Genomic DNA, 18,723 nt, shown 5'->3' on the forward strand with positions numbered 1-18,723 from the left:
TGTTGTCCCCTATCTTCATCCTCGTTTGACAGAACGCCTTATGTTGACCTTATTAAGTCTCTGCTTTCAATCATTATTCCTACCTACTTTCCACATATTTCATTTTTTCAATCTCATGGCCTTCTACTGTTTCAATTCAGATCTCTACTTTTTATGTTTTTAATGATTATTCTCCTGTTCATCTTTTCTTTTCAATCTTAGCTTGTTTACTTTTAAAATATAACATTTTACTGGATTCTTGATTATTCGCTTCTACTTTATTTTCCACTCTTTTCCATTTTTCTCCTTTTAACATTATGCTAAGCCTGCCCCTTTGTTACCCAAGTTGTTTTCCTCTTCTTCCATGTCTCCTGATAGTCTACCACACAAGCCCACCCTCACTCCTGCTCCACAGCAAGAATGCGGCCACAGGCCAGTAGCGCCCAACAATGTCCCCTCCTAAGGCTGCCCTTTCAGCTCCCTGCAGGCTCTCAACAAATAAACAAAACAAAGAGTAAAACAAACATCATCCCAGGGGATTTGGGAGATCCACAGACTAACACTCCCCAGGGCAAAGAGCACATGGTTTACTTCAGGGTTTCTCAATCTTAGCACTGTTGACATTTGAGGCTGGATCACTCTTTGTTGTCAGGCTGTCCTGTGCAGTGTAGGAGGCTTAGCAGCACCCCTGGCCTGCACCCACTAGATGCCAGGAGCACCCCCTCCCGGTCATGAATCAAAAATGTCTTTAGACCCCGCCAAGTCTCCCAGGGGGTGTCTGCCAACCCCCATTTAGAAGCACTGATTTACTTGAATTAACATTATATGCTGACATCTCTCACCATCTAGACTTTAAGAAACTCTGTATGTTTCAAACTGTATAGCCTCAAAGCTCATACACAGTAATAGAAATCAAAATACTCGATGCTTGGGGATTAAGTGTGGAAGAGGAGGTAGACTTACTGAGAAGGGGGTAACAGAAATGCTCTATATTTTGATTGGTGTGTGGGTTACAGAAGGTATAAAGGACAGGTAGCACTGAATGCGTGAGGAAAACCACAGGAGGAGCCTGGGTAAAAGGTCCACAGGCAGACAAGCCTGATGCTGATGTGCTTCCCAATATCCTGGCTAGTTTGCTTTCCTTTCTGGCATCAAAGGGGGCTCTTCTTGGTGACAGTATCCCAATCTGCATTAGCCAGACCAGATGTTATCATGAATGGGAATTGTGGACACTGGACCCCTGTCAGGTGGCTATCATAATTTGTTAGGGTTCATATTGAGTATTCAGGCTAACCCATTCAATATCAGAATTTAAAAAGAAAAAGGGTGTTAAAATGTGCAGAGATCATCCCCAGGTATGTATGAGGGCAAAAGAAGCATTTTCTTCAATCTTCTGTCTCCCCAAGGAAGTAAAAGAACACTAATCTGAAAGTTAAATGTTCTGAAGAAAGATTTAACCAACTTCCACGGTGTGGGTCATAATCACCGAAGCTCTGGCTTTATCACCTTCCTCCTGTGGGTACTCCTGTTGGGTTGTCGTGTAAAACACGAACAAAAAGCTGTTCTCTCCCCATGAGACCCATTATGGTACAACCAGATTGAAAGTACCTCTTGGGAAGTGAGAGCTCCCCTGGACCGTTTTTGAGGAAGGGCTGGAACCTCTACCATGCATATGCCTATGGCCTGAGCACACTCTATCCCAAGCGACAGTCCTTGAGAATCCTTGTTTGCCAGGCTCACCTCTCTACCCAGGGCAGATGGCTTAGGTCAGAGAGTAGGTACATATGTACCTTTCAAGGGCTCAGTAGACATGTTCGACTTTGGATCGGAGGAGTTCAGCTTGCTAGACCAAAGTCAAGCCCACTATGTTAAGAGCTGCATCTTCAATGAGCACTAAGCTACAGCAACAGACTAAACTAGATCCAAAAGCTGTGCTGCTTTATTATGGAGCCTATCCTCTGGAGTGTACCCTTCAGTTATTAGATGCGACTCCCAGAATTCAGCTGGTTGGGGGTCTCAAAGTAAGGACCCCATAGTGACAGAGAAAACTAAAATTTGGCTCAAACAAAGGTGAGCTGGTGACCTCATGGAAAGTGTCACTAAGTTCCCTGGCTCACATGGCTAAACTGTCTGTCTGATTCTACTCCCTAGCTAGGTATCTTATTCGTATTCTCCCTATCAAGATATTGTCTCCATTTTAGACCTTTGAACTCTCTCTCTCTCTTTGTCTTTCAACTTTTGTTTTACATAGTCCACAGGCACCTTCCCTGTCAATGGAAACTGAGCACCGGGATTGGCAGTTGTCCTTGTCTGGCAATAAAAGTGCACCACCCAGAATTCTGGTCCAGAACTCCAGGACCTCTTTCTCATTGTGTCCCAGTAAAACAGCTTTAAAGACAAAATCTTCAGGCTATTTAAGCTACCCTCAAGGATGTTTAATAACGATGGGCCCCCAAACCCTGAAAACTGGCTGTGTTTTTCAACTTTATGGAGAATCCAGTATCTAGTCACTCCCATTTTTAAGAAGGGTGACACTTTATTCTCCCACGATTATGGATCTATTGCCTCATTAGACCTTCCATTTAAAATATATACCAGCTTTCCCTTGGCTGGTGTGGCTCAGTGGATTGAGCATCAGCCTGTGAACCAAAAGGTCGCCAGTTCAATTCCCAATCAGGGCACATGCCTGGGTTATAGGCCAGGTTCCCAGCTGGGAGTGTGCAAGAGGCAACCAGTCAATGCATCTCTCACACATCAATGTTTCTCTCCCACTCTTTCTACCCTCTTTCCCTTCTCTCTAAAAATAAATAAATAAAATACTTAAGAAAATATATATACCAGTTTCCTTTTCGATAAAATGTAAGCTTTACAGGCCTGTGTACACAAGGTTTCAAAATCACTTGGGAGTTTTTTTAGAAGCAAAGATTCCCAGGGTGTCTCATTTAGTACAACTAAAAGGGGTCCAAGGATCTATTCCCACGATCAGCCAGGTTTAGAACCACTAATGCACAAACAGATGCTTGGAGAACAGTTACTCAATTGAATTTGTATAAATACTCAAACATACTTACTTTTAAAACCATCTGAAAGAATGAAATGAAGATTGTCCTAAACTTAAAAAGAAATAGTAACTGGCCACCTGCTAGAGAAGTTAGGGGATTTATTTAACATTCAAGAAAATCTTACCCAGCTTAAACAATACATAACTAATATCCTCCACACCTAATTTCTAACTACCACCCAATCCTTCCATTTCCCTCCACTGACGAATATATTTTAAAAATAGACTATGGTTGGACTTCCAGTCAAGATGGAGGCGTAGACTCACTTTCACGCCTCACTTTCTCGTTCAACTATAGCTAAAATTATAACTAGACTACAAAAAATATCACCCAGAACTGTCAGAAAATCGAGCGGTATGGGAGCCCATCAACCAAAACTAAAGGAGTTGATCATCACCAAGCTGTTATTATATGAAATGTTAAAGGGACTTATCTAAGAAAAAGACAATAAAATTATGAACATTAAAATGGCAATAAATTCACAGCTATCAGTAATCGCGTCTAAATTACAAACTAAGCAAACAAGCAGAACAGGAATAGAATCATAGCCATGAAGATCATTTGGAGGGTTATCAGCTGGGAGTGGGGAGGAGGAGAATGGAGGGAAAGGTGCAAGGATTCAGAAGCACAAATTGGTCCTTTCTGTCTCCACAGCAGCCATGGCTCCCATGAAAAAGCTTGTGGTGAAGGGGGACAAAAACAAAAGAAGCAGGTTCTGAAGTTCACCCTTAACTGCACCCACTCTGTAGAAGAGGGAATCACGGATCCTGCCAATTTTGAGCAGTTTCTTCAGGAGAGAATCAAAGTGAATGGAAAAGCTGGGAACCTTGGTGGAAGGGTTGTAACCATTGAAAGAAGCAAGAGTAAGATCACTGTTACTTCTGAGACACCTTTGTCCAAAAGGTATTTGAAATATCTCACCAAAAAATATTTGAAGAGGAATAATCTATGTGACTGGTTGTATGTATTTGCTAACAGCAGAGAGAGTTACAAATTGCATTACTTCCAGATAAACCAGGATGAAGAAGAGGAGGAAGATGAGGAGGATTAAAACTCATTTATCTACCCTGGCTGGCGTAGCTCAGTGGATTGAGCACGGGCTGTGAACCAGAGCATAGCAGGTGCGATTCCCAGTCAGGGTACATACCTGAGTTGCAGGCCAGGTGCCCAGTGGGGGCCATGTGAGAGGCAACCACACATTGATGATTCTCTCTCTCATTCTTTCTCCCTCCCTTCCCCTCTCTAAAAATAAATAAATAAAATCTTTTTAAAAATTCATTTATCTGACACATTTTTTAGATGTTCTTAAATAAAACCTAGGAACAAAAAGAGAAGTATAAATTGGAAGGTACAAAATAGGGATGTTAAGAACAGTATAGGAAATGGAGAAGGCAAAGAACTTATATGCATGACCCATGGACATGAACTAAGCAGGGGACTGCTGGAGGGAAGGGGGGTACTGAATGGAGGGGGAAAAGGAGAAAAATTGGAACTGTAATAACATAATCAATAAAATATATTTTAAAATAAAATAAAAATTTTAAAAATAGACTATGATTAGACCATGGCCGGGTATCCAGTTGGTTAGAGCATCATCCAGATACACCAAGGTTGTGGGTTAGATCCCTGGTCAGGGCACGTACAAGAAGCAACCAATGAATGCATAAATAAGTGGAGCAACAAATCGATGTTTCTCTCTCTCTCTCTCTCTCTCTCTCTCTGCACCTCTTCCTCCCTCTTTCTCTCTCTCTCTCAAATCAATTTTAAAAAATAGACTATGACTATGTTTAGAAGGCAGAATAGTGGATACCCTTAGAAAGCTAGAGAGTGACTAGGAGGGCCATGAGGGTGTAGGAGAAAAAGAGGCCACACACTAACCCTGACAAACTCAGGGGTGACCCGCATGGTGGCCTTACAAACTAAGAGACTAAAGTAAGGACATGGGGTGGTTTGAAATTAAACCTTCTTAACTAAAAGCAGTTCGTGGTGGGCAGTCACATCCTAGGCCTGTATTGTCCTTTAATGAAGGTCAACCTTTATGATAACTAAGCCTGTCTGTTGTGTTTTTACATCTACGATAACCTATCTTTGGAATGTCAGGGTAATTTCCATTTTTCCAGACCCCTCAGGGCACAATCCCTCCCCACAGCACAGACCACGGCACCCCACCTTGTTATCTTGTCTCCCCCACACCATCGGCATGTGGTGCACAAGTTCCTTGTTCACCATCCTGTACCCACCAATGCAACAGGGGTATGTGTCTATCCCTTCTACTCTGCATCCAACCTCAGAGATGTCCTGGCTTTGCTTTCTCCCGCCTCCCTAATCTACCACCAATGGATTTCAAATAACCAACCCCCTTACATCTTCTCCTTCGATTCTGATGTATAAGGTGGTAAAACTGCCAATCTCTGAGGCATTTTCTCAGTCCACTGACATTTTGCTACCTGGCAACTGTAGTCAGTTTGGTTCAAATGAACTCATAAAAATTCTCTACAGGTTTGGACGTTTCTGACATTGACAAGGGCTTCCAGAGTGCCAGATAGACTAGTGTGGCCAGTTCGTAAAAACTCACCTGTGATCTGTGCACTCTACTGTATGCATGTTATATTTCAACACCAAGTTAAAAAGCCTCTATTTGCTTTCTTTCCTTTTCCCTTCCTCCCTTCACTACTCAAGGTACCCAAAACTGTTCTTCCCAAGGCCTCCCAGTTACTAAACTTCAATGGACCTCTGGAATCTTGGTTGCACCCTGAAATGGGTAACACTCCACTGTCTTCGAACTCTCTCTTCCTTTGTTTCAAGATTCTCCTCTAGCTCTGTTCTGGAAGCTTTGTAGGGCACTCCTTCACTCTCATTATGGGTCTTCTCTTCCTCTGTCCATCTCTTCAAAGTTGATGAGTCCTTAATGCAGTCCTTAACCCAGTCCTTAAGCCCTCTCCTCTTCTCCACACCAGAGCAATTTCATTTAAATCTAAGGCTTTAAATCCAACCCTACACTTTTGATGCCCAAATCAGCATTCCCAGCCGGGACCTCTCCCTAAGCCTTCGGCTTGTGTGTCTAACTCCCCAGGGACACCTTCACCAAGTTTTTCAATTACTACCTCATAATGGATTTTCTTTCTCCAAAACCTGGTTTTCTCTGAGTTTCTCTACCTCATTTAATAGCCCTACAAGCCACACAGTCAAAGAGCAACATCAAAGCAACTCTTTAATGCAACAATGAAAACAGACTTCAAAAGCAATAACATGTGGTCTCTGCCTTCACAATCTAGTAAAGAGGATAAACAAATAACTACACCACCTGTGATAAGTGCACTAACAGACAAGGGACAGAAGTAATACAGAAAAAGGAATAATGTACCACAACTAGAAACTGTGGGAAACAACTGCAGAGAGAACAGTGGAATCAATCATCAAAAAGTTTATGCCTGCTTGCTTGCCACCCTCCCTCCCACCCTTCTTCTTTTTTAGTCAGGTCGCCCATCAGACTGATGTTGAGACTCAGCATCACTAAGAACAGGCACCATAAAGAGAACAAAGGTTTGGAATATGAGCACTTTTGACATACCACAATCTTTTCAGCTACACCCATGAGTAGATTCAACTGCTAGACAAAGCAAATATAGGCAACTGTAAACCACGGCTGTTACTTTAATATCAAAAATTCTTTTTTTAAATCCTCATCTGAGGACATTTTCTTTTCACTGCTTTCAGAGAGAGAAGGGAGGAAGAGAGAAACATGGATCAATTCCATTGCCTCCCATACACACCCCCACCAGGGAACAATCCACAACCCAGGCATGTGCCCTGACCAGGGAGGGAATTGAACCTGTGACCTTTCTGTTTATAGGACAATGCTCCAATCAACTGAGCCACATGGGCCATGGCTCAAAAATATTCTTAATCAAAATTTTCCCTTTTAATACGAAGGGCAGATAGGGTTTCAGTGGTAAATCCACTCAAAATAATTTGGTATCAAAAGAAAGAACTTACGGACATGGACAACAGTGTGGTGGTGATTGCAGTGGGGAGGGAGGTGGGTGGAGGTGGCAGAGGGTATAGGGAAGATAAATGGTAATGGAAAAAACACAAATCTAAAAATGAAAAAAAGTTCTGCCAATTCAAAAAATTGCGTAAATAAATCTAATGCTTCAATTATAGCATTTTAGCTGTTACATCACCTGTACATCAAGCCTTGACCAGTGTGGCTAAGGTGGCTGGGCAGCATCCCACCAAGAAGGGTCACTGGTCTGATTCCCACCCAGGGCACAGGCCTGTGTTGTGGGTTCAGTTCCTGGTCAGGCATGTACAAGACACAACAGAGTGATGTTTCTCTCCCTCTCTCCCTCCCTTCCCCTCTCTCTAAAAATAATAAATAAAATCTAAAAAAAAATGAAACAAATCAACAGTTTTTCCCAAATCAGGCCACACTACTGTCCTGAATTAAAAACAAAGAGAAACTAAGTGAGTCCATGCTCGTGGTACACCAAAAGAATTTGCCCTCACCCCCAAAAGGAGCATTCACTACAGTACCTACATTTTATACAACAATTCTTTCTAATCTGGAGGGCCACACACCAAACTGGTAATAGAGGCTTTCTCTGAGAAGGGGGTTAGAGAGAAGCAGACAATGGAAACCTGACAATTACCTTAACTGTACTGTCTTGACTTTTTTCAAGGAAAAGTTATTTCAGTGTTACTTACACCATTTTTAATAGATATTTTCTCACCTCACACCCCTTAGGATGGTCACTATCAAAAAATCAGAAAGTCCTGGCTGGTGTGGCTCAGTGGATTGAGTGCCAGCCTGTGAACCAAAAGCCCACCAGTTCGATTCCCAGTCAGGGCACATGCCTGGGTTGCAGGCCAGGTCCCCAGTTGGGGTTGTGTGAGAGGCAAATGATCAATGTCTCTCTCACACATTGATGTTTCTCTCCCCCTCTTTCTCCCTCCCCTCTTCTCTCAGAAAATAACAATTGTTGGCAAGGATATAGAGAAACTGAAATCCTTGTGCACTGTTGGTGGGATTGTAAAATGGTGCAGCTATTAAAGAAAACAGTATGGAGGTTCCTCAAAAAACTTAAAAATAGAACTACCATATGATCCAGCAAATCCACTTCTGGGTGTTTATCCAAAAGAATTGAAAGCGGGGTCTTAAGATTATATTTGCACATCCATGTTCATAACAACATTATTCACAATAGCCAAAAAGTGGAAGCAACCTAAGTGCCCATGGAAAGATGAATGGGTAAAGAAAATGCGGCATATACATACAATGGAGTACTAGAGCCTTGGAATGCTGTATAATTTAATTTATATGAGATATTTAAAGTAGTCAAATTCACGGAAACAGGAAGTAAATGGTGGTTACCAGGAGCTGGAGGAAGGAGGAAATAGTTGTTTAATGGGTATAGAATTTCTGTTTGGCAAGATGAAAAAGTTCAGGAGCTCTTTTCCACATCAGTGTAAATACAGTTAACATTACTGAACTGTACACTTAAAAATGATTAAGCTGATAAATTTTACGTAACTTTTTAGCACAATAAAAGACATATGGAACTAGAAAAATGGTTAAGATGGTAAAAAAGAAAAAAAATCAATGCAGCCAGAAAGAAAAATAAACAGTATGCCTCCTGAAAAAAAAAGTGATTTTCTTCAAAGTGGTAATCTTGGTAAATCATATACTGAGTCAGAATTTATTGCAAGTAGCTATATAAAAAGTTAGTAAAGAAAGTTACTTTTAATATGTGATTATATGGCTTCTACTTCTAAATGTCCTCAGATCAAATTTTCACCTTCTAAGAAAATCAGTCTCAATATATATGAAATAAAAATGAGACAGCAGATTAGAAAATGGTGTTTATTTAAAAGGTGGGGGATTTGTGAGTTTTTTTAAAACATCAAGCTGAGGGTATATAAAAGTATGCCCAGAAATGAGTCTGAAAAGATGTTAACAGTGGTTACCTACAGATAAGCAGGATTCTCTAGTATTATCTGTATTTCCTCAAGTTTTTACAATGAATATTGATTTGTGCTGTAATATGCAAAAAGCAAAAATGGCTGGCTCCTGAGTATATTCTAAAGGATTTACCACAAAGTATGAAGATAACCCCAAACGAAGATATTTTTGGCTATCTTTGATGATATTTTTGGAATAAATATATTGACGAGTGACAGTATGTTTGGAAAAAATATACTGACAGAAAAATTAAACCTGTCCCTGTCAAAATGACTTCTGACAGGCACTCATTTGAATGTATACATTTGGGAGCACTTATACTTCAACAATGCAAACCACAATGACTCCAGTCTGTTTCATAGTGAAGGGATTATGAAGCCAAGTATTTTGAGAGTTCAGACGTTAAGACAAAGAAAAACTGTCTTCCAACTATGACAAACACAGAACTATTTTATGACAAACTTTCAATTCTGTACTGGAGTAATTGATATTTCCTAGTTCTTCCTCATCCACTGTAAACACACTGTGATCTAAAGGATGACTAAAGGAAAAAAAATGAGGCTGTTTTCAAGATCAACGTTTATCTTTTTCTTACAGAAAACCAACTACTATTTTATCTTTGGAAAGCAGAATTCACCACAAAATTAGGTCAGCAAAGCAAAAAAAACAAAAACAAAAACAAAAACAAAAACTATCTTAGCTGTAATTGTTCCATTTCCTATCATTAAAAATAGTTATCAGATTCTGTTAAATTCACTCAAAAAATAATAAATTTGTCTGATAAACAGGAAGGAAACCTCAGGGCCAAAGAATGAGATAATTGTTTCTTCAGGCAGGTTTTGAGTCATCTGGTTGGGCTGTACTGGTTTCACAGGCATGGAACAGAAATGACATGTAATTTACCACATTTCAAATATTTTGTACTTCCTCATTCAGACAGAAATTTACCACTGCTTACGTACATCTCCAAAACATATGTATGTATGTATGTATATGCACATATATGTCTATGTATGTATATGTATATATATCTATACAATTTTCTCTTTGGGAATGGCATCCCAAAATCCATTCATTCTTTTCTGAGTTAAGGGAATATAGGTAGGAAAAAAATCACAAAGGAACATTTACTTTAAGACTTGCCTTTCAAATGCTTCTGTATTTTCAAAAAACTTAAAAAAAATCTACATTTTCTAAGAGGAAGAGCTATTCTAAGTCAAGTCTATCTAGTCTTCATTTCCTAACATACCACCGTGTGCACAGAGAACATTTCCTAATAGGTTTCATTTCCTAACAGACCAACAACTCTGTGCACAGAGAATGCCAGGTTCACTGACGACAACTACCTTCCACCTCATCTCACTTAGTCACAGGCTGTATCATCTTTAAGGAAAAGAAAACTGCAAACTTCTTTTGAAAAGAAATCATGTGCAAGGCTCAATTCAGCTACAGTAATCTGGATTCATAATGAAACATTCTGCGAAAATAAGGAACAAAAGTAGGAAAACTCAGTTTTGGGACTATGCACAACAGTGCCCCCAGATGATGCGACCTCATAAACAGGCTCAGAGTCAATATTAGTCAAGTGAGGCAAGCCATCATCAGAGGATTTGGTAAACTTGTTGAAGTCCTCCTATCACTTGGTGCTTGCTTACTCAGTCACCAGTTTAACTCGTGTCATAATGCAACACACAAATCAGCCCCTCTAATGAAGAGGAGATTCATTTCAATAGGCATGAAGTAAAATAGTCTGTTATTTCAAAAGGACTGACATTTGTGGGATGGGGGGGAATGTACCATTATTATTTTTATATCTCCTATTTAAAAGACCATTCAAAGGATCAAACATGTATGAAAAAGAGACCACTGGGTATCCCCATCCCCAACTAAAGCAATGAACATGCACTTGAGAATCTATCTCTAGCTCCCACAGAAAGTTATTCATCCTCTCCCAACTAAAGACATCCTTAAATTGGAACCAGTGTGGGCTCTGAATAAAACACAACATTGCTTCAAGGAGTCAGAAAGAAGTAGGAAAACAAAGAGTGACAGTATTTAAAGTGCCTTTAAGACAATATTCATTCAAAACACAACTGTACTATTTATAATGCTATTATCATGAAGATGCAACTTACCAGTCAAAATTATAGGCTCTCATCATATTGAAAACTACATCTTTGCTCTAAATTCTTGCCTCTACAAGTTTTTGTGTATGATGAACACAAGTTTTAAAACCCACTACATTAATTGGTATTGATGAAACTTTCCAATAAAACTAGCATGAGGCCATGCTAAAATTAAGAAAAACTCAGCACCATGGTGTAGTGGCTCAGTTGGTTGGAGTGCTGTCTATACAATAAGACTGTGGATTTGGTCTGTGGTCAAGGCACACACCTAGGTTGCAGGTTTGATCACCAGTCAAGGAGCATGCAGGAGGCAACCAATTGATGTTTGTTTCTCTCTCACATCGATATCTGTCTGTCTGTCTCTCTCTCTCCCACTTCCTCTCTCTCTCTAAAATCAATAAATATATCCTCAGGTGAGGATTAAATGAAAAAAGAAAAAAAGAGAAAAACTCAGCAAAAGTAAAAAAACACATAACTTCTAAGTTCAAAAATATATCTTTAGACTGAGATTTTTTCACTGAAAATATCTACATAGTTTCATGTTGTATGCGCTTCTAAAATTCCACTTAAGTATTACTGCAGAAAAATCAATTAATACAAGCTCTTTTAATCCCTTCATTTAAAAAATCTTTTGATACCTTCCTATCATAATATAAATAACTCAAATCTCAATTTTTTGAAATAGATATTTATGTTTGCTATAGAGATTTCTCTTTTTTAGAGCTTTCCCATGTATTTAACTACTTGCAGTAATTGTAAATGTACCACACAAATACCAAAATTCATTTCCTAGCCTCTAAGAAGTTCCAGTTTAGTCTAGAAAGGATATGGGCATGGAATACATAAACATACAGACTATAAATTAAACCTTTATATCATAAAAGTCTACAAATATGCATAAGCCTCATTGGGTGATATATTCATTCATCAAAAATGTTTAGTACATTATCTGCTGCTCTGCATTTTGTCTTTGCCCCCCACCCCGTTCTTTTAAGGTCTAATTCATCTACTCCTTTCTCCTCTTCCAGCGTTAGCTGCAAATGAGAGGCTATTTGTATTTTAGAAGCGGATGGAAGAGTGTTACAGTGGCCTAAGCAGAATTCAGTTCCAAATGAGAAGTGAATTTATTTAAGTCAGATCTACTTTTTATAGTCTCAAGTCCACAGCACTAACCTGAAATTCTAGATCACTGTGCAGATGTGATGCAGAAGGAATTGAAAATACTTTACATTCATATCGTGCTTTGTAGTGTACTGTTCACATACGTCATCTCATTTGTACCTCCCAAATATCCTGTGTGATATGGAGGAGCATATTACTGTCACCACAGTACCTTAATAAGGGGACTCCAAGAGAGAAAGAAATCTCATTAAGGTTGCTTAGCCAGACACCCGAAACACTACAACTAGAAGCCAAGCCTGTGCTTTCTGACTATGTCCAGCAGTGCAGAGCAGTTTTTTTCTTCTTCTTTGTGATCCACCACCCAGCAGGAAAAAAATCAAATTAATTCTGCACAGAAATATGCATTTATGTGAGTAAAAACGTATTCACTATTCTGCACAGAAGTATGCATTTATGTGAGTAAAAATGTATTCACTATTCATGAGAAATTCCCTCAGAGATGCTTAAATTGTGAGAGGAAAAAAATCTTTATTATCTTTAAAATACGTGGCATTTAAAATAATGGCAAGGAAAATACAGTTGCAGTATTTCTTTTCCAATTTACAGATGATTTCACTTTTCCATTGAACAGTGCATTCTCCTCTCAGATTGTACTAGTAACATATTATTCACGGTAAGAAGATTCATTTCAGAAAGTAAGATAGGCAATAAAGGCATTACATCAAGACCAAACAGCCCCTGCAGCTCAGTTGGTTAAAGCATCATCCTAATACACCAAGGATGTGGGTTTGATCCCCGGTCAGGGCACATACAAGAAGCAACCAATGAATGTGCAAATAAGTGGAATGACAAATCAATGTTTCTCTCTCCCTTTCTTCCTCCCCGCTCCTCAACTCCTTCTCTCCCTTCCTTCCTCCCCACTCCTCAACTCCTTCTCTCCCTTCCTCCCTTCCTCTCAAATCAATACATAAGAAAGACCAAACAGCCACAGAGAATACGTGAGGTAATAATGCCCTACGAACAAAAAGATCCAGTCATCTCAGGCTCTGAATACAGGTCACATCTGTCCTTAGGGAACAAACTGATGCAGACCAGGTTTTACTGTCTACCTTCTGGCCCTTGAGGCATCTGAGGATTCTCCCATCATCTCCAGCCCACATCTCTCTCATGAAAACGCCATAGCCTTGGGTTCCATGTCAGCTGAATATCACCTCTTCATGTCCACAGATATTTCAACAAGCCCAACCTCTTCAAAATCAAATTATCATCTCCTCCCAAAACAAACTTGGCCTTCTTCCACTTTCCCACCTCAATGAATGGTTCGAACAGCCACTGAATTTTCCAATCCAAAAGCCTGAACAGCATCCTTGTATTCTTCTCCCTCCTCTGCCACATTCAGTTAACTACGAAGTTGTGTTTTTTTAAATAATTTTTTAAAGATTTTATTTATTTATTTTTACAGAGGGAAGGAAGGGAGATAGAGAAACATCAATGTGCAGTTGCTGGGGGTTATGGCCTGCAACCCAGGAATGCACTCTGGCTGGGAATCAAACCTGCGACACTTTGGTTCACAGCCTGTGCTCAATCCACTGAGCTACGCCAGCCAGGGCAACTACGAAGTTTTGAATGAATACTTTCAGAAAGCCCCCAAAATGTACACCACCACAACACTTCTGTAGCAGCCTCCTACAAGAGGCCAACCAAAAGTTACTAACAGCTCACATTTATTGAGACTGACTTTATACCAAGCACCATCCTAAGCTTTAGGTCTGAGTTAATGTAATCCACACTACAATTTGAGGTTGGTGCTAGCCTCATGCTTGTTTTACAGATGAGGACACAGCTACAGAGAACTCTGGTATCTCGCCCACGGTAACAGGTGAGGTCCAAGGTCTTAACATTGTGCTGAATTCTCACTTCTCTGTCCTTGTGTGCACTTTTCTGCTCTACTTGGAAGGCCCTTTCACAACCTGTTCGTCCAGCTTCAAAGGTCAGCACAAGCTCCGTCTCCTCTACAAAGTCTCCTGATGCCCCCTGCTGGTGCTCGTTCCTCTAAATCAGTGGTTCTCAAAGTTGGCAGCAAGCTCTAAAAACTAGATGCCTAGATCTCAACCCTACAGATTCTGATGGCATTGGTCTGGGTGCAGCCTGGGCACTGGGGCTTATAGAAGCCCCACAGCTGGTTTTGATATGCAGCCAAGGTTGAGACCCATTGCTCTACGTTTCCTCAACACATATACATCAGAGCACCTACCCCATTGCATTGGAATGGTCTGCTTGTTTGTGCAAACAGTACTGTGAGCTCCTAAAATGGAAGTTTCACAGTCACCTGAGGTGTTTTTTTTTTTCCTTCAAAACTTCAGGTCGCTACCTAGTGCACTGTTGATGGGAATGCAGACTGGTGCAGCCACTGTGGAAAACAGTATGGAATTTCCTCAGAAAACTAAAAATGGAACTGCCTTTTGACCCAGCAATTCCACTGCTGGGATTATACCCTAAGAACCCTGAACCAGGAATCCAAAAGAACCTATGCACCCCAATGTTCATAGCAGCACGACTTACAATAGCCAAGTGCTGGAAGCAGCCTTGCTAGGTGCCCATCAGTAAATGAATGGATCAAAAAACTATGGTACATTTACACAGTAGAATACTATGCAGCAGAAAGGAGCTCCTACCCTTTGTGACAGCATGGATGGAACTGGAGAGCATTATGCTAAGTGAAGTGCCAGGCAGTGAGGGACAAATACCATATGATCTCACCTTTAACAGGAACCTAATCAACAAAAGAAAAAAAACAAGCAAAATATAACCAGAGACATTGAAATTAAGAACAATCTGACAGTAACCAGAGGGGAGGTGGGAGGGGATAATGGGTGAAAGGGTTTTCAGAAGCACAGGGACAAAACCAAGGGGGGGATGGTGGAAGCAAGGGAGGGAGGTGGGTTTGGCTGGGGTGGGGGGGAGTGCTAGGGGATACATGCAGACAACTGTAACTGAACAATAGAATAATTTTAAAATGACAACAAAAAATACCTAGAGGTTCCTGGACCTCACTTATAAACTAACTCTGATGTGTGGCCATGACCCTGGAAACTACTAATCTTTTGACTAATTCTGATGTACAGCCAAACTTGGGGACTCTCTTCTAGGTAAAAACTGGGTCTTTTCATTTGTACCCACCAGGGCACAGAATGGTACCCAGGCCATAGCTGGACCATGGTAAACGTTTGTGTAATGAATGAAATCTAGTAATGTGAATCTGGGAACTGGGTGTACAAATTCAATATTCAAGCTTCCTAAAACATCAGCCTAAAAAGCTGCTTCCTACAAAGTAATTCAAATACTGGCCAGCCTTTCAAATGTCATTTTTAATCCTCTAGTGCCCTCTACTGACATGAAGATGAATAGCTAAATCAAAACAGTTCAAATATTTTAATGGTGTATGCACGTAACTAGTCACACACACTACTTTTTCTGCCAACACCTATACTATCAACTCCTGTGCCCTCCAGTCCTAGCTGATCCAAGCTGATAACTCACAAACCCAGATGGATCCTACTATTTGCTCTGTCCCCACTCCCGAGGTGCACTCATGACAGACCTGCCCTGGCAGCACTCAGCAGAGCCCTCAAAGCCTCTCACTTATCCTTTTTGTTCCTTGCTCAGTGCCTCTCCCAAATTCCACCACACTCATAAAACTACTCACATGAAAACACAAGAAACCATTCATCTATCAATTTGCCTCAGTTCTTGGTATTAAAACTATGATGGGGGAGCAGCAGCACCTGTGTCTTCCAGGAACATGTTAAAAATGGACAATCTGCATTTTAGGTCTGAAGCTGCATTTTAGGAAGAGTCGCATGCACATTATGGCTCGAGAAGCACTGGTTCTCAACAACCAGACCTAACACCACCATTTTATGGCAGATTATTTTTAAAGTAACTCTTTTGCTATGCTTGAATAAAATTCATCACCTAGTTACATGCATAAGTCCAATAAGAGACCAGCAGACTGATTTCATGGCAACATAATGGAGAACAAAAAGGAAAGATTTGTAAGAATTATATTTCAGTATGTAAATGCTCAACAGAACTAAATTAAAGATGTGAAGAACAACTCAAGTACTCAGAAGGGTTGGTACCATCCAGATGAGAACTGATGTCCACAATCACTCCCATCCCTCTCCTTCCACCTCACAGGAGGGAGGGAATATCTCTCCTCCTTTGATAGCTGAGGAACTCTCTCTTGTGAAGGCTCCCTCCCCACACTCCTCCCTAGGCCATAAACACTGCCACATCTTGAATACTCCAACAACTGGAAAGCAACTCTAGAATCTTGATCCAACATGTCCCTCTGGCAGCATATTCTCTCTCCTTCCCTTGGCGGTCAAGTTTATCAATCATTGTGTACGTTTATACCTCTCTTTGTCACCAACCATGTTAATCCAGCTTTCACTTCCATTAGTAAACCTACATGTATCACGAAAGCTTTCCAGATTGCCCAAATCGATAAATACTTCCCCAAACCCACTGAACTCATCTTTCTGTAATGGACATTGTTGGTTGTGCATCAAGTCTCCATTCCCACCGTGTTCATGAATTCATTTCCCTCCCATGTGATTAAGGTGAAGTGACCCTATCTGGATATGATCCTGTGTCTAAGCCAATCACAGCATGGCATTTCCCCAGCCACTAAAGGGTCAAGACTCCTAAAGGGTCAGGGGCAGACACCTGACCTAAGTTGGTCAGATCAGACTGAAGGAAGAGCATAATCCAAGCATGGGAATCCTGTCCTCTCTCTTGCGCTAGTGCAGGGGTGTCAAACTCATTTTCATCAGGGGCCACATCAGCCTTGTAGTTGCTTTCAAAGGGCTGAATGTAATTTGAACTCCTTAACAGTTAAGGAGTAGGTACATTTATACAGTCCTAAAATTATTTTGGTCCTTTGAAGGCAACCTCGAGGCTGATGTGTCCCCTCCGGGTGAAAATGAGTTTGACGCCCCTGCTCTAATGAATGGGAATGCTTGTGTTATAGGCAGTCACCTTGCAACCATAGGGGAACCAATCTTAATGTTGAAAGCCAAGAGACAGGGCCTTTGATGACACGATTGACCCACAGAAGTCCACCCTTCCTCTGGACTTTATGACATAATTTCCCTTACTATTTAGGCAACTGGGTTTTCCCAACTGAAAGCAGCCTAATATAGCCTATCATTCTTGAAACTTTCCTCCCTCAGTTTTCAAAACATCACTCTTCTTGTTCCTCTACTTCTCAAAAATCGCTGACCACCCCTCTTCCGCTGCCTACTCCTTGTATTTTGGTGTTCTCCAAGGTTTCTTGTATCTTTTCTACTCCAACTACATGTTTCAATCATTTCAGCTCACTCTATCTTTCCCTGGTCACAGCAGAACTGAGTTCATGGCACTTCTGCCAGTAGAGTACCAGTGCTGTTCCCCAGCCTATCCACCTCAGGGACTCCTATTTGCCTTTCAAAACTAAATTTCAATGTCTCCACTGTGAAGCCTCTCCTGAAGTCTCCAGGGGTTCCTTGCCTTTTTGTGCCATGGACTTCTTTAGCAGTCTAGTGAGCCCTATGGACCCCTTCTCAAAGTAATGCTTCTAATTGTCTAAAATACCAATTATATTGTAATAATTATAGAAATATTTTAAAACCCCAAATCTGATAGAGTAATATGTTTATTAGCTCATTAAAGAAAAAGATCTAACAGTGAGTCCTGTAACTACTGTAATTTTGAAGTAGCAATGAGCATAAATGACATCTGCAACAACCGTAATATGACGTGAAAATGTCTGTGACTTGCACTGGTCTTGCACTTCTACTGGTGACAGGTACTGCTAATACAACTAATTTGTTGCTGTGGTAGCTTATTATTTAATGGGTTCCAACAGATGACAGCTAGTGGTGGGGAGGTTAGGGGGTGGACAGATTGAGCAAAAAGGAAAAAGGACTCAGGGAGATGGACAACAGTATAGTGATTCCTGGGGGAAGGGGGTACAAGGGGACAGAATGATAATGCAAAGAAATATAATAAAGATTATATATTTTTAAGAATTAATTAATTAATGGGTCCCAGCGAACCACACGACCCCTCCTCATATCCATGTAATCCCCAACCATACTGACTCTGGAGTTGGCCAGGTGACTTGTCTTGACATCACCAAATGTGAAGCAAGCAGGCAAGTTTGCACATTGGGACTTGCTCTCTTGGAACCCAGTAACCATGTGAGGAAGCCCAACTTAGGCACACTGAGAGGTACCAAGCCCCCAGATACGGGAGTAAGACCACCCTGTAGTGTAGCCACCTGCTGAATTCAGCTGCTGGGGGAATGCCAGCAGAACTGCTCAGCCAGCCTACAGATGGCAAGAACAAATCATTGTTTTAAGGCACTGGCTTACAGTGGTTTATTCTCCAGCAATAGATAAATGAGACAGTTGCCTACATTTATAAC

General features: G+C 40.8%; 1 protein-coding gene and 1 pseudogene across 1 annotated transcript in view; one reads left to right on the forward strand and one right to left on the reverse strand.

Moving 5' to 3' along the window:
- APOO (apolipoprotein O) overlaps window positions 1-18,723 on the reverse strand; it is a 55,996-nt gene that overhangs the window by 35,682 nt on the left and 1,591 nt on the right. The gene's annotated exons all lie outside the window — the stretch shown is intronic.
- LOC114504830 lies at window positions 3,686-4,092 on the forward strand (annotated as a pseudogene).

Source organism: Phyllostomus discolor, chromosome X (assembly GCF_004126475.2).
Source record: "Phyllostomus discolor isolate MPI-MPIP mPhyDis1 chromosome X, mPhyDis1.pri.v3, whole genome shotgun sequence".
In the NCBI taxonomy this organism is placed as follows: domain Eukaryota; kingdom Metazoa; phylum Chordata; class Mammalia; order Chiroptera; family Phyllostomidae; genus Phyllostomus; species Phyllostomus discolor.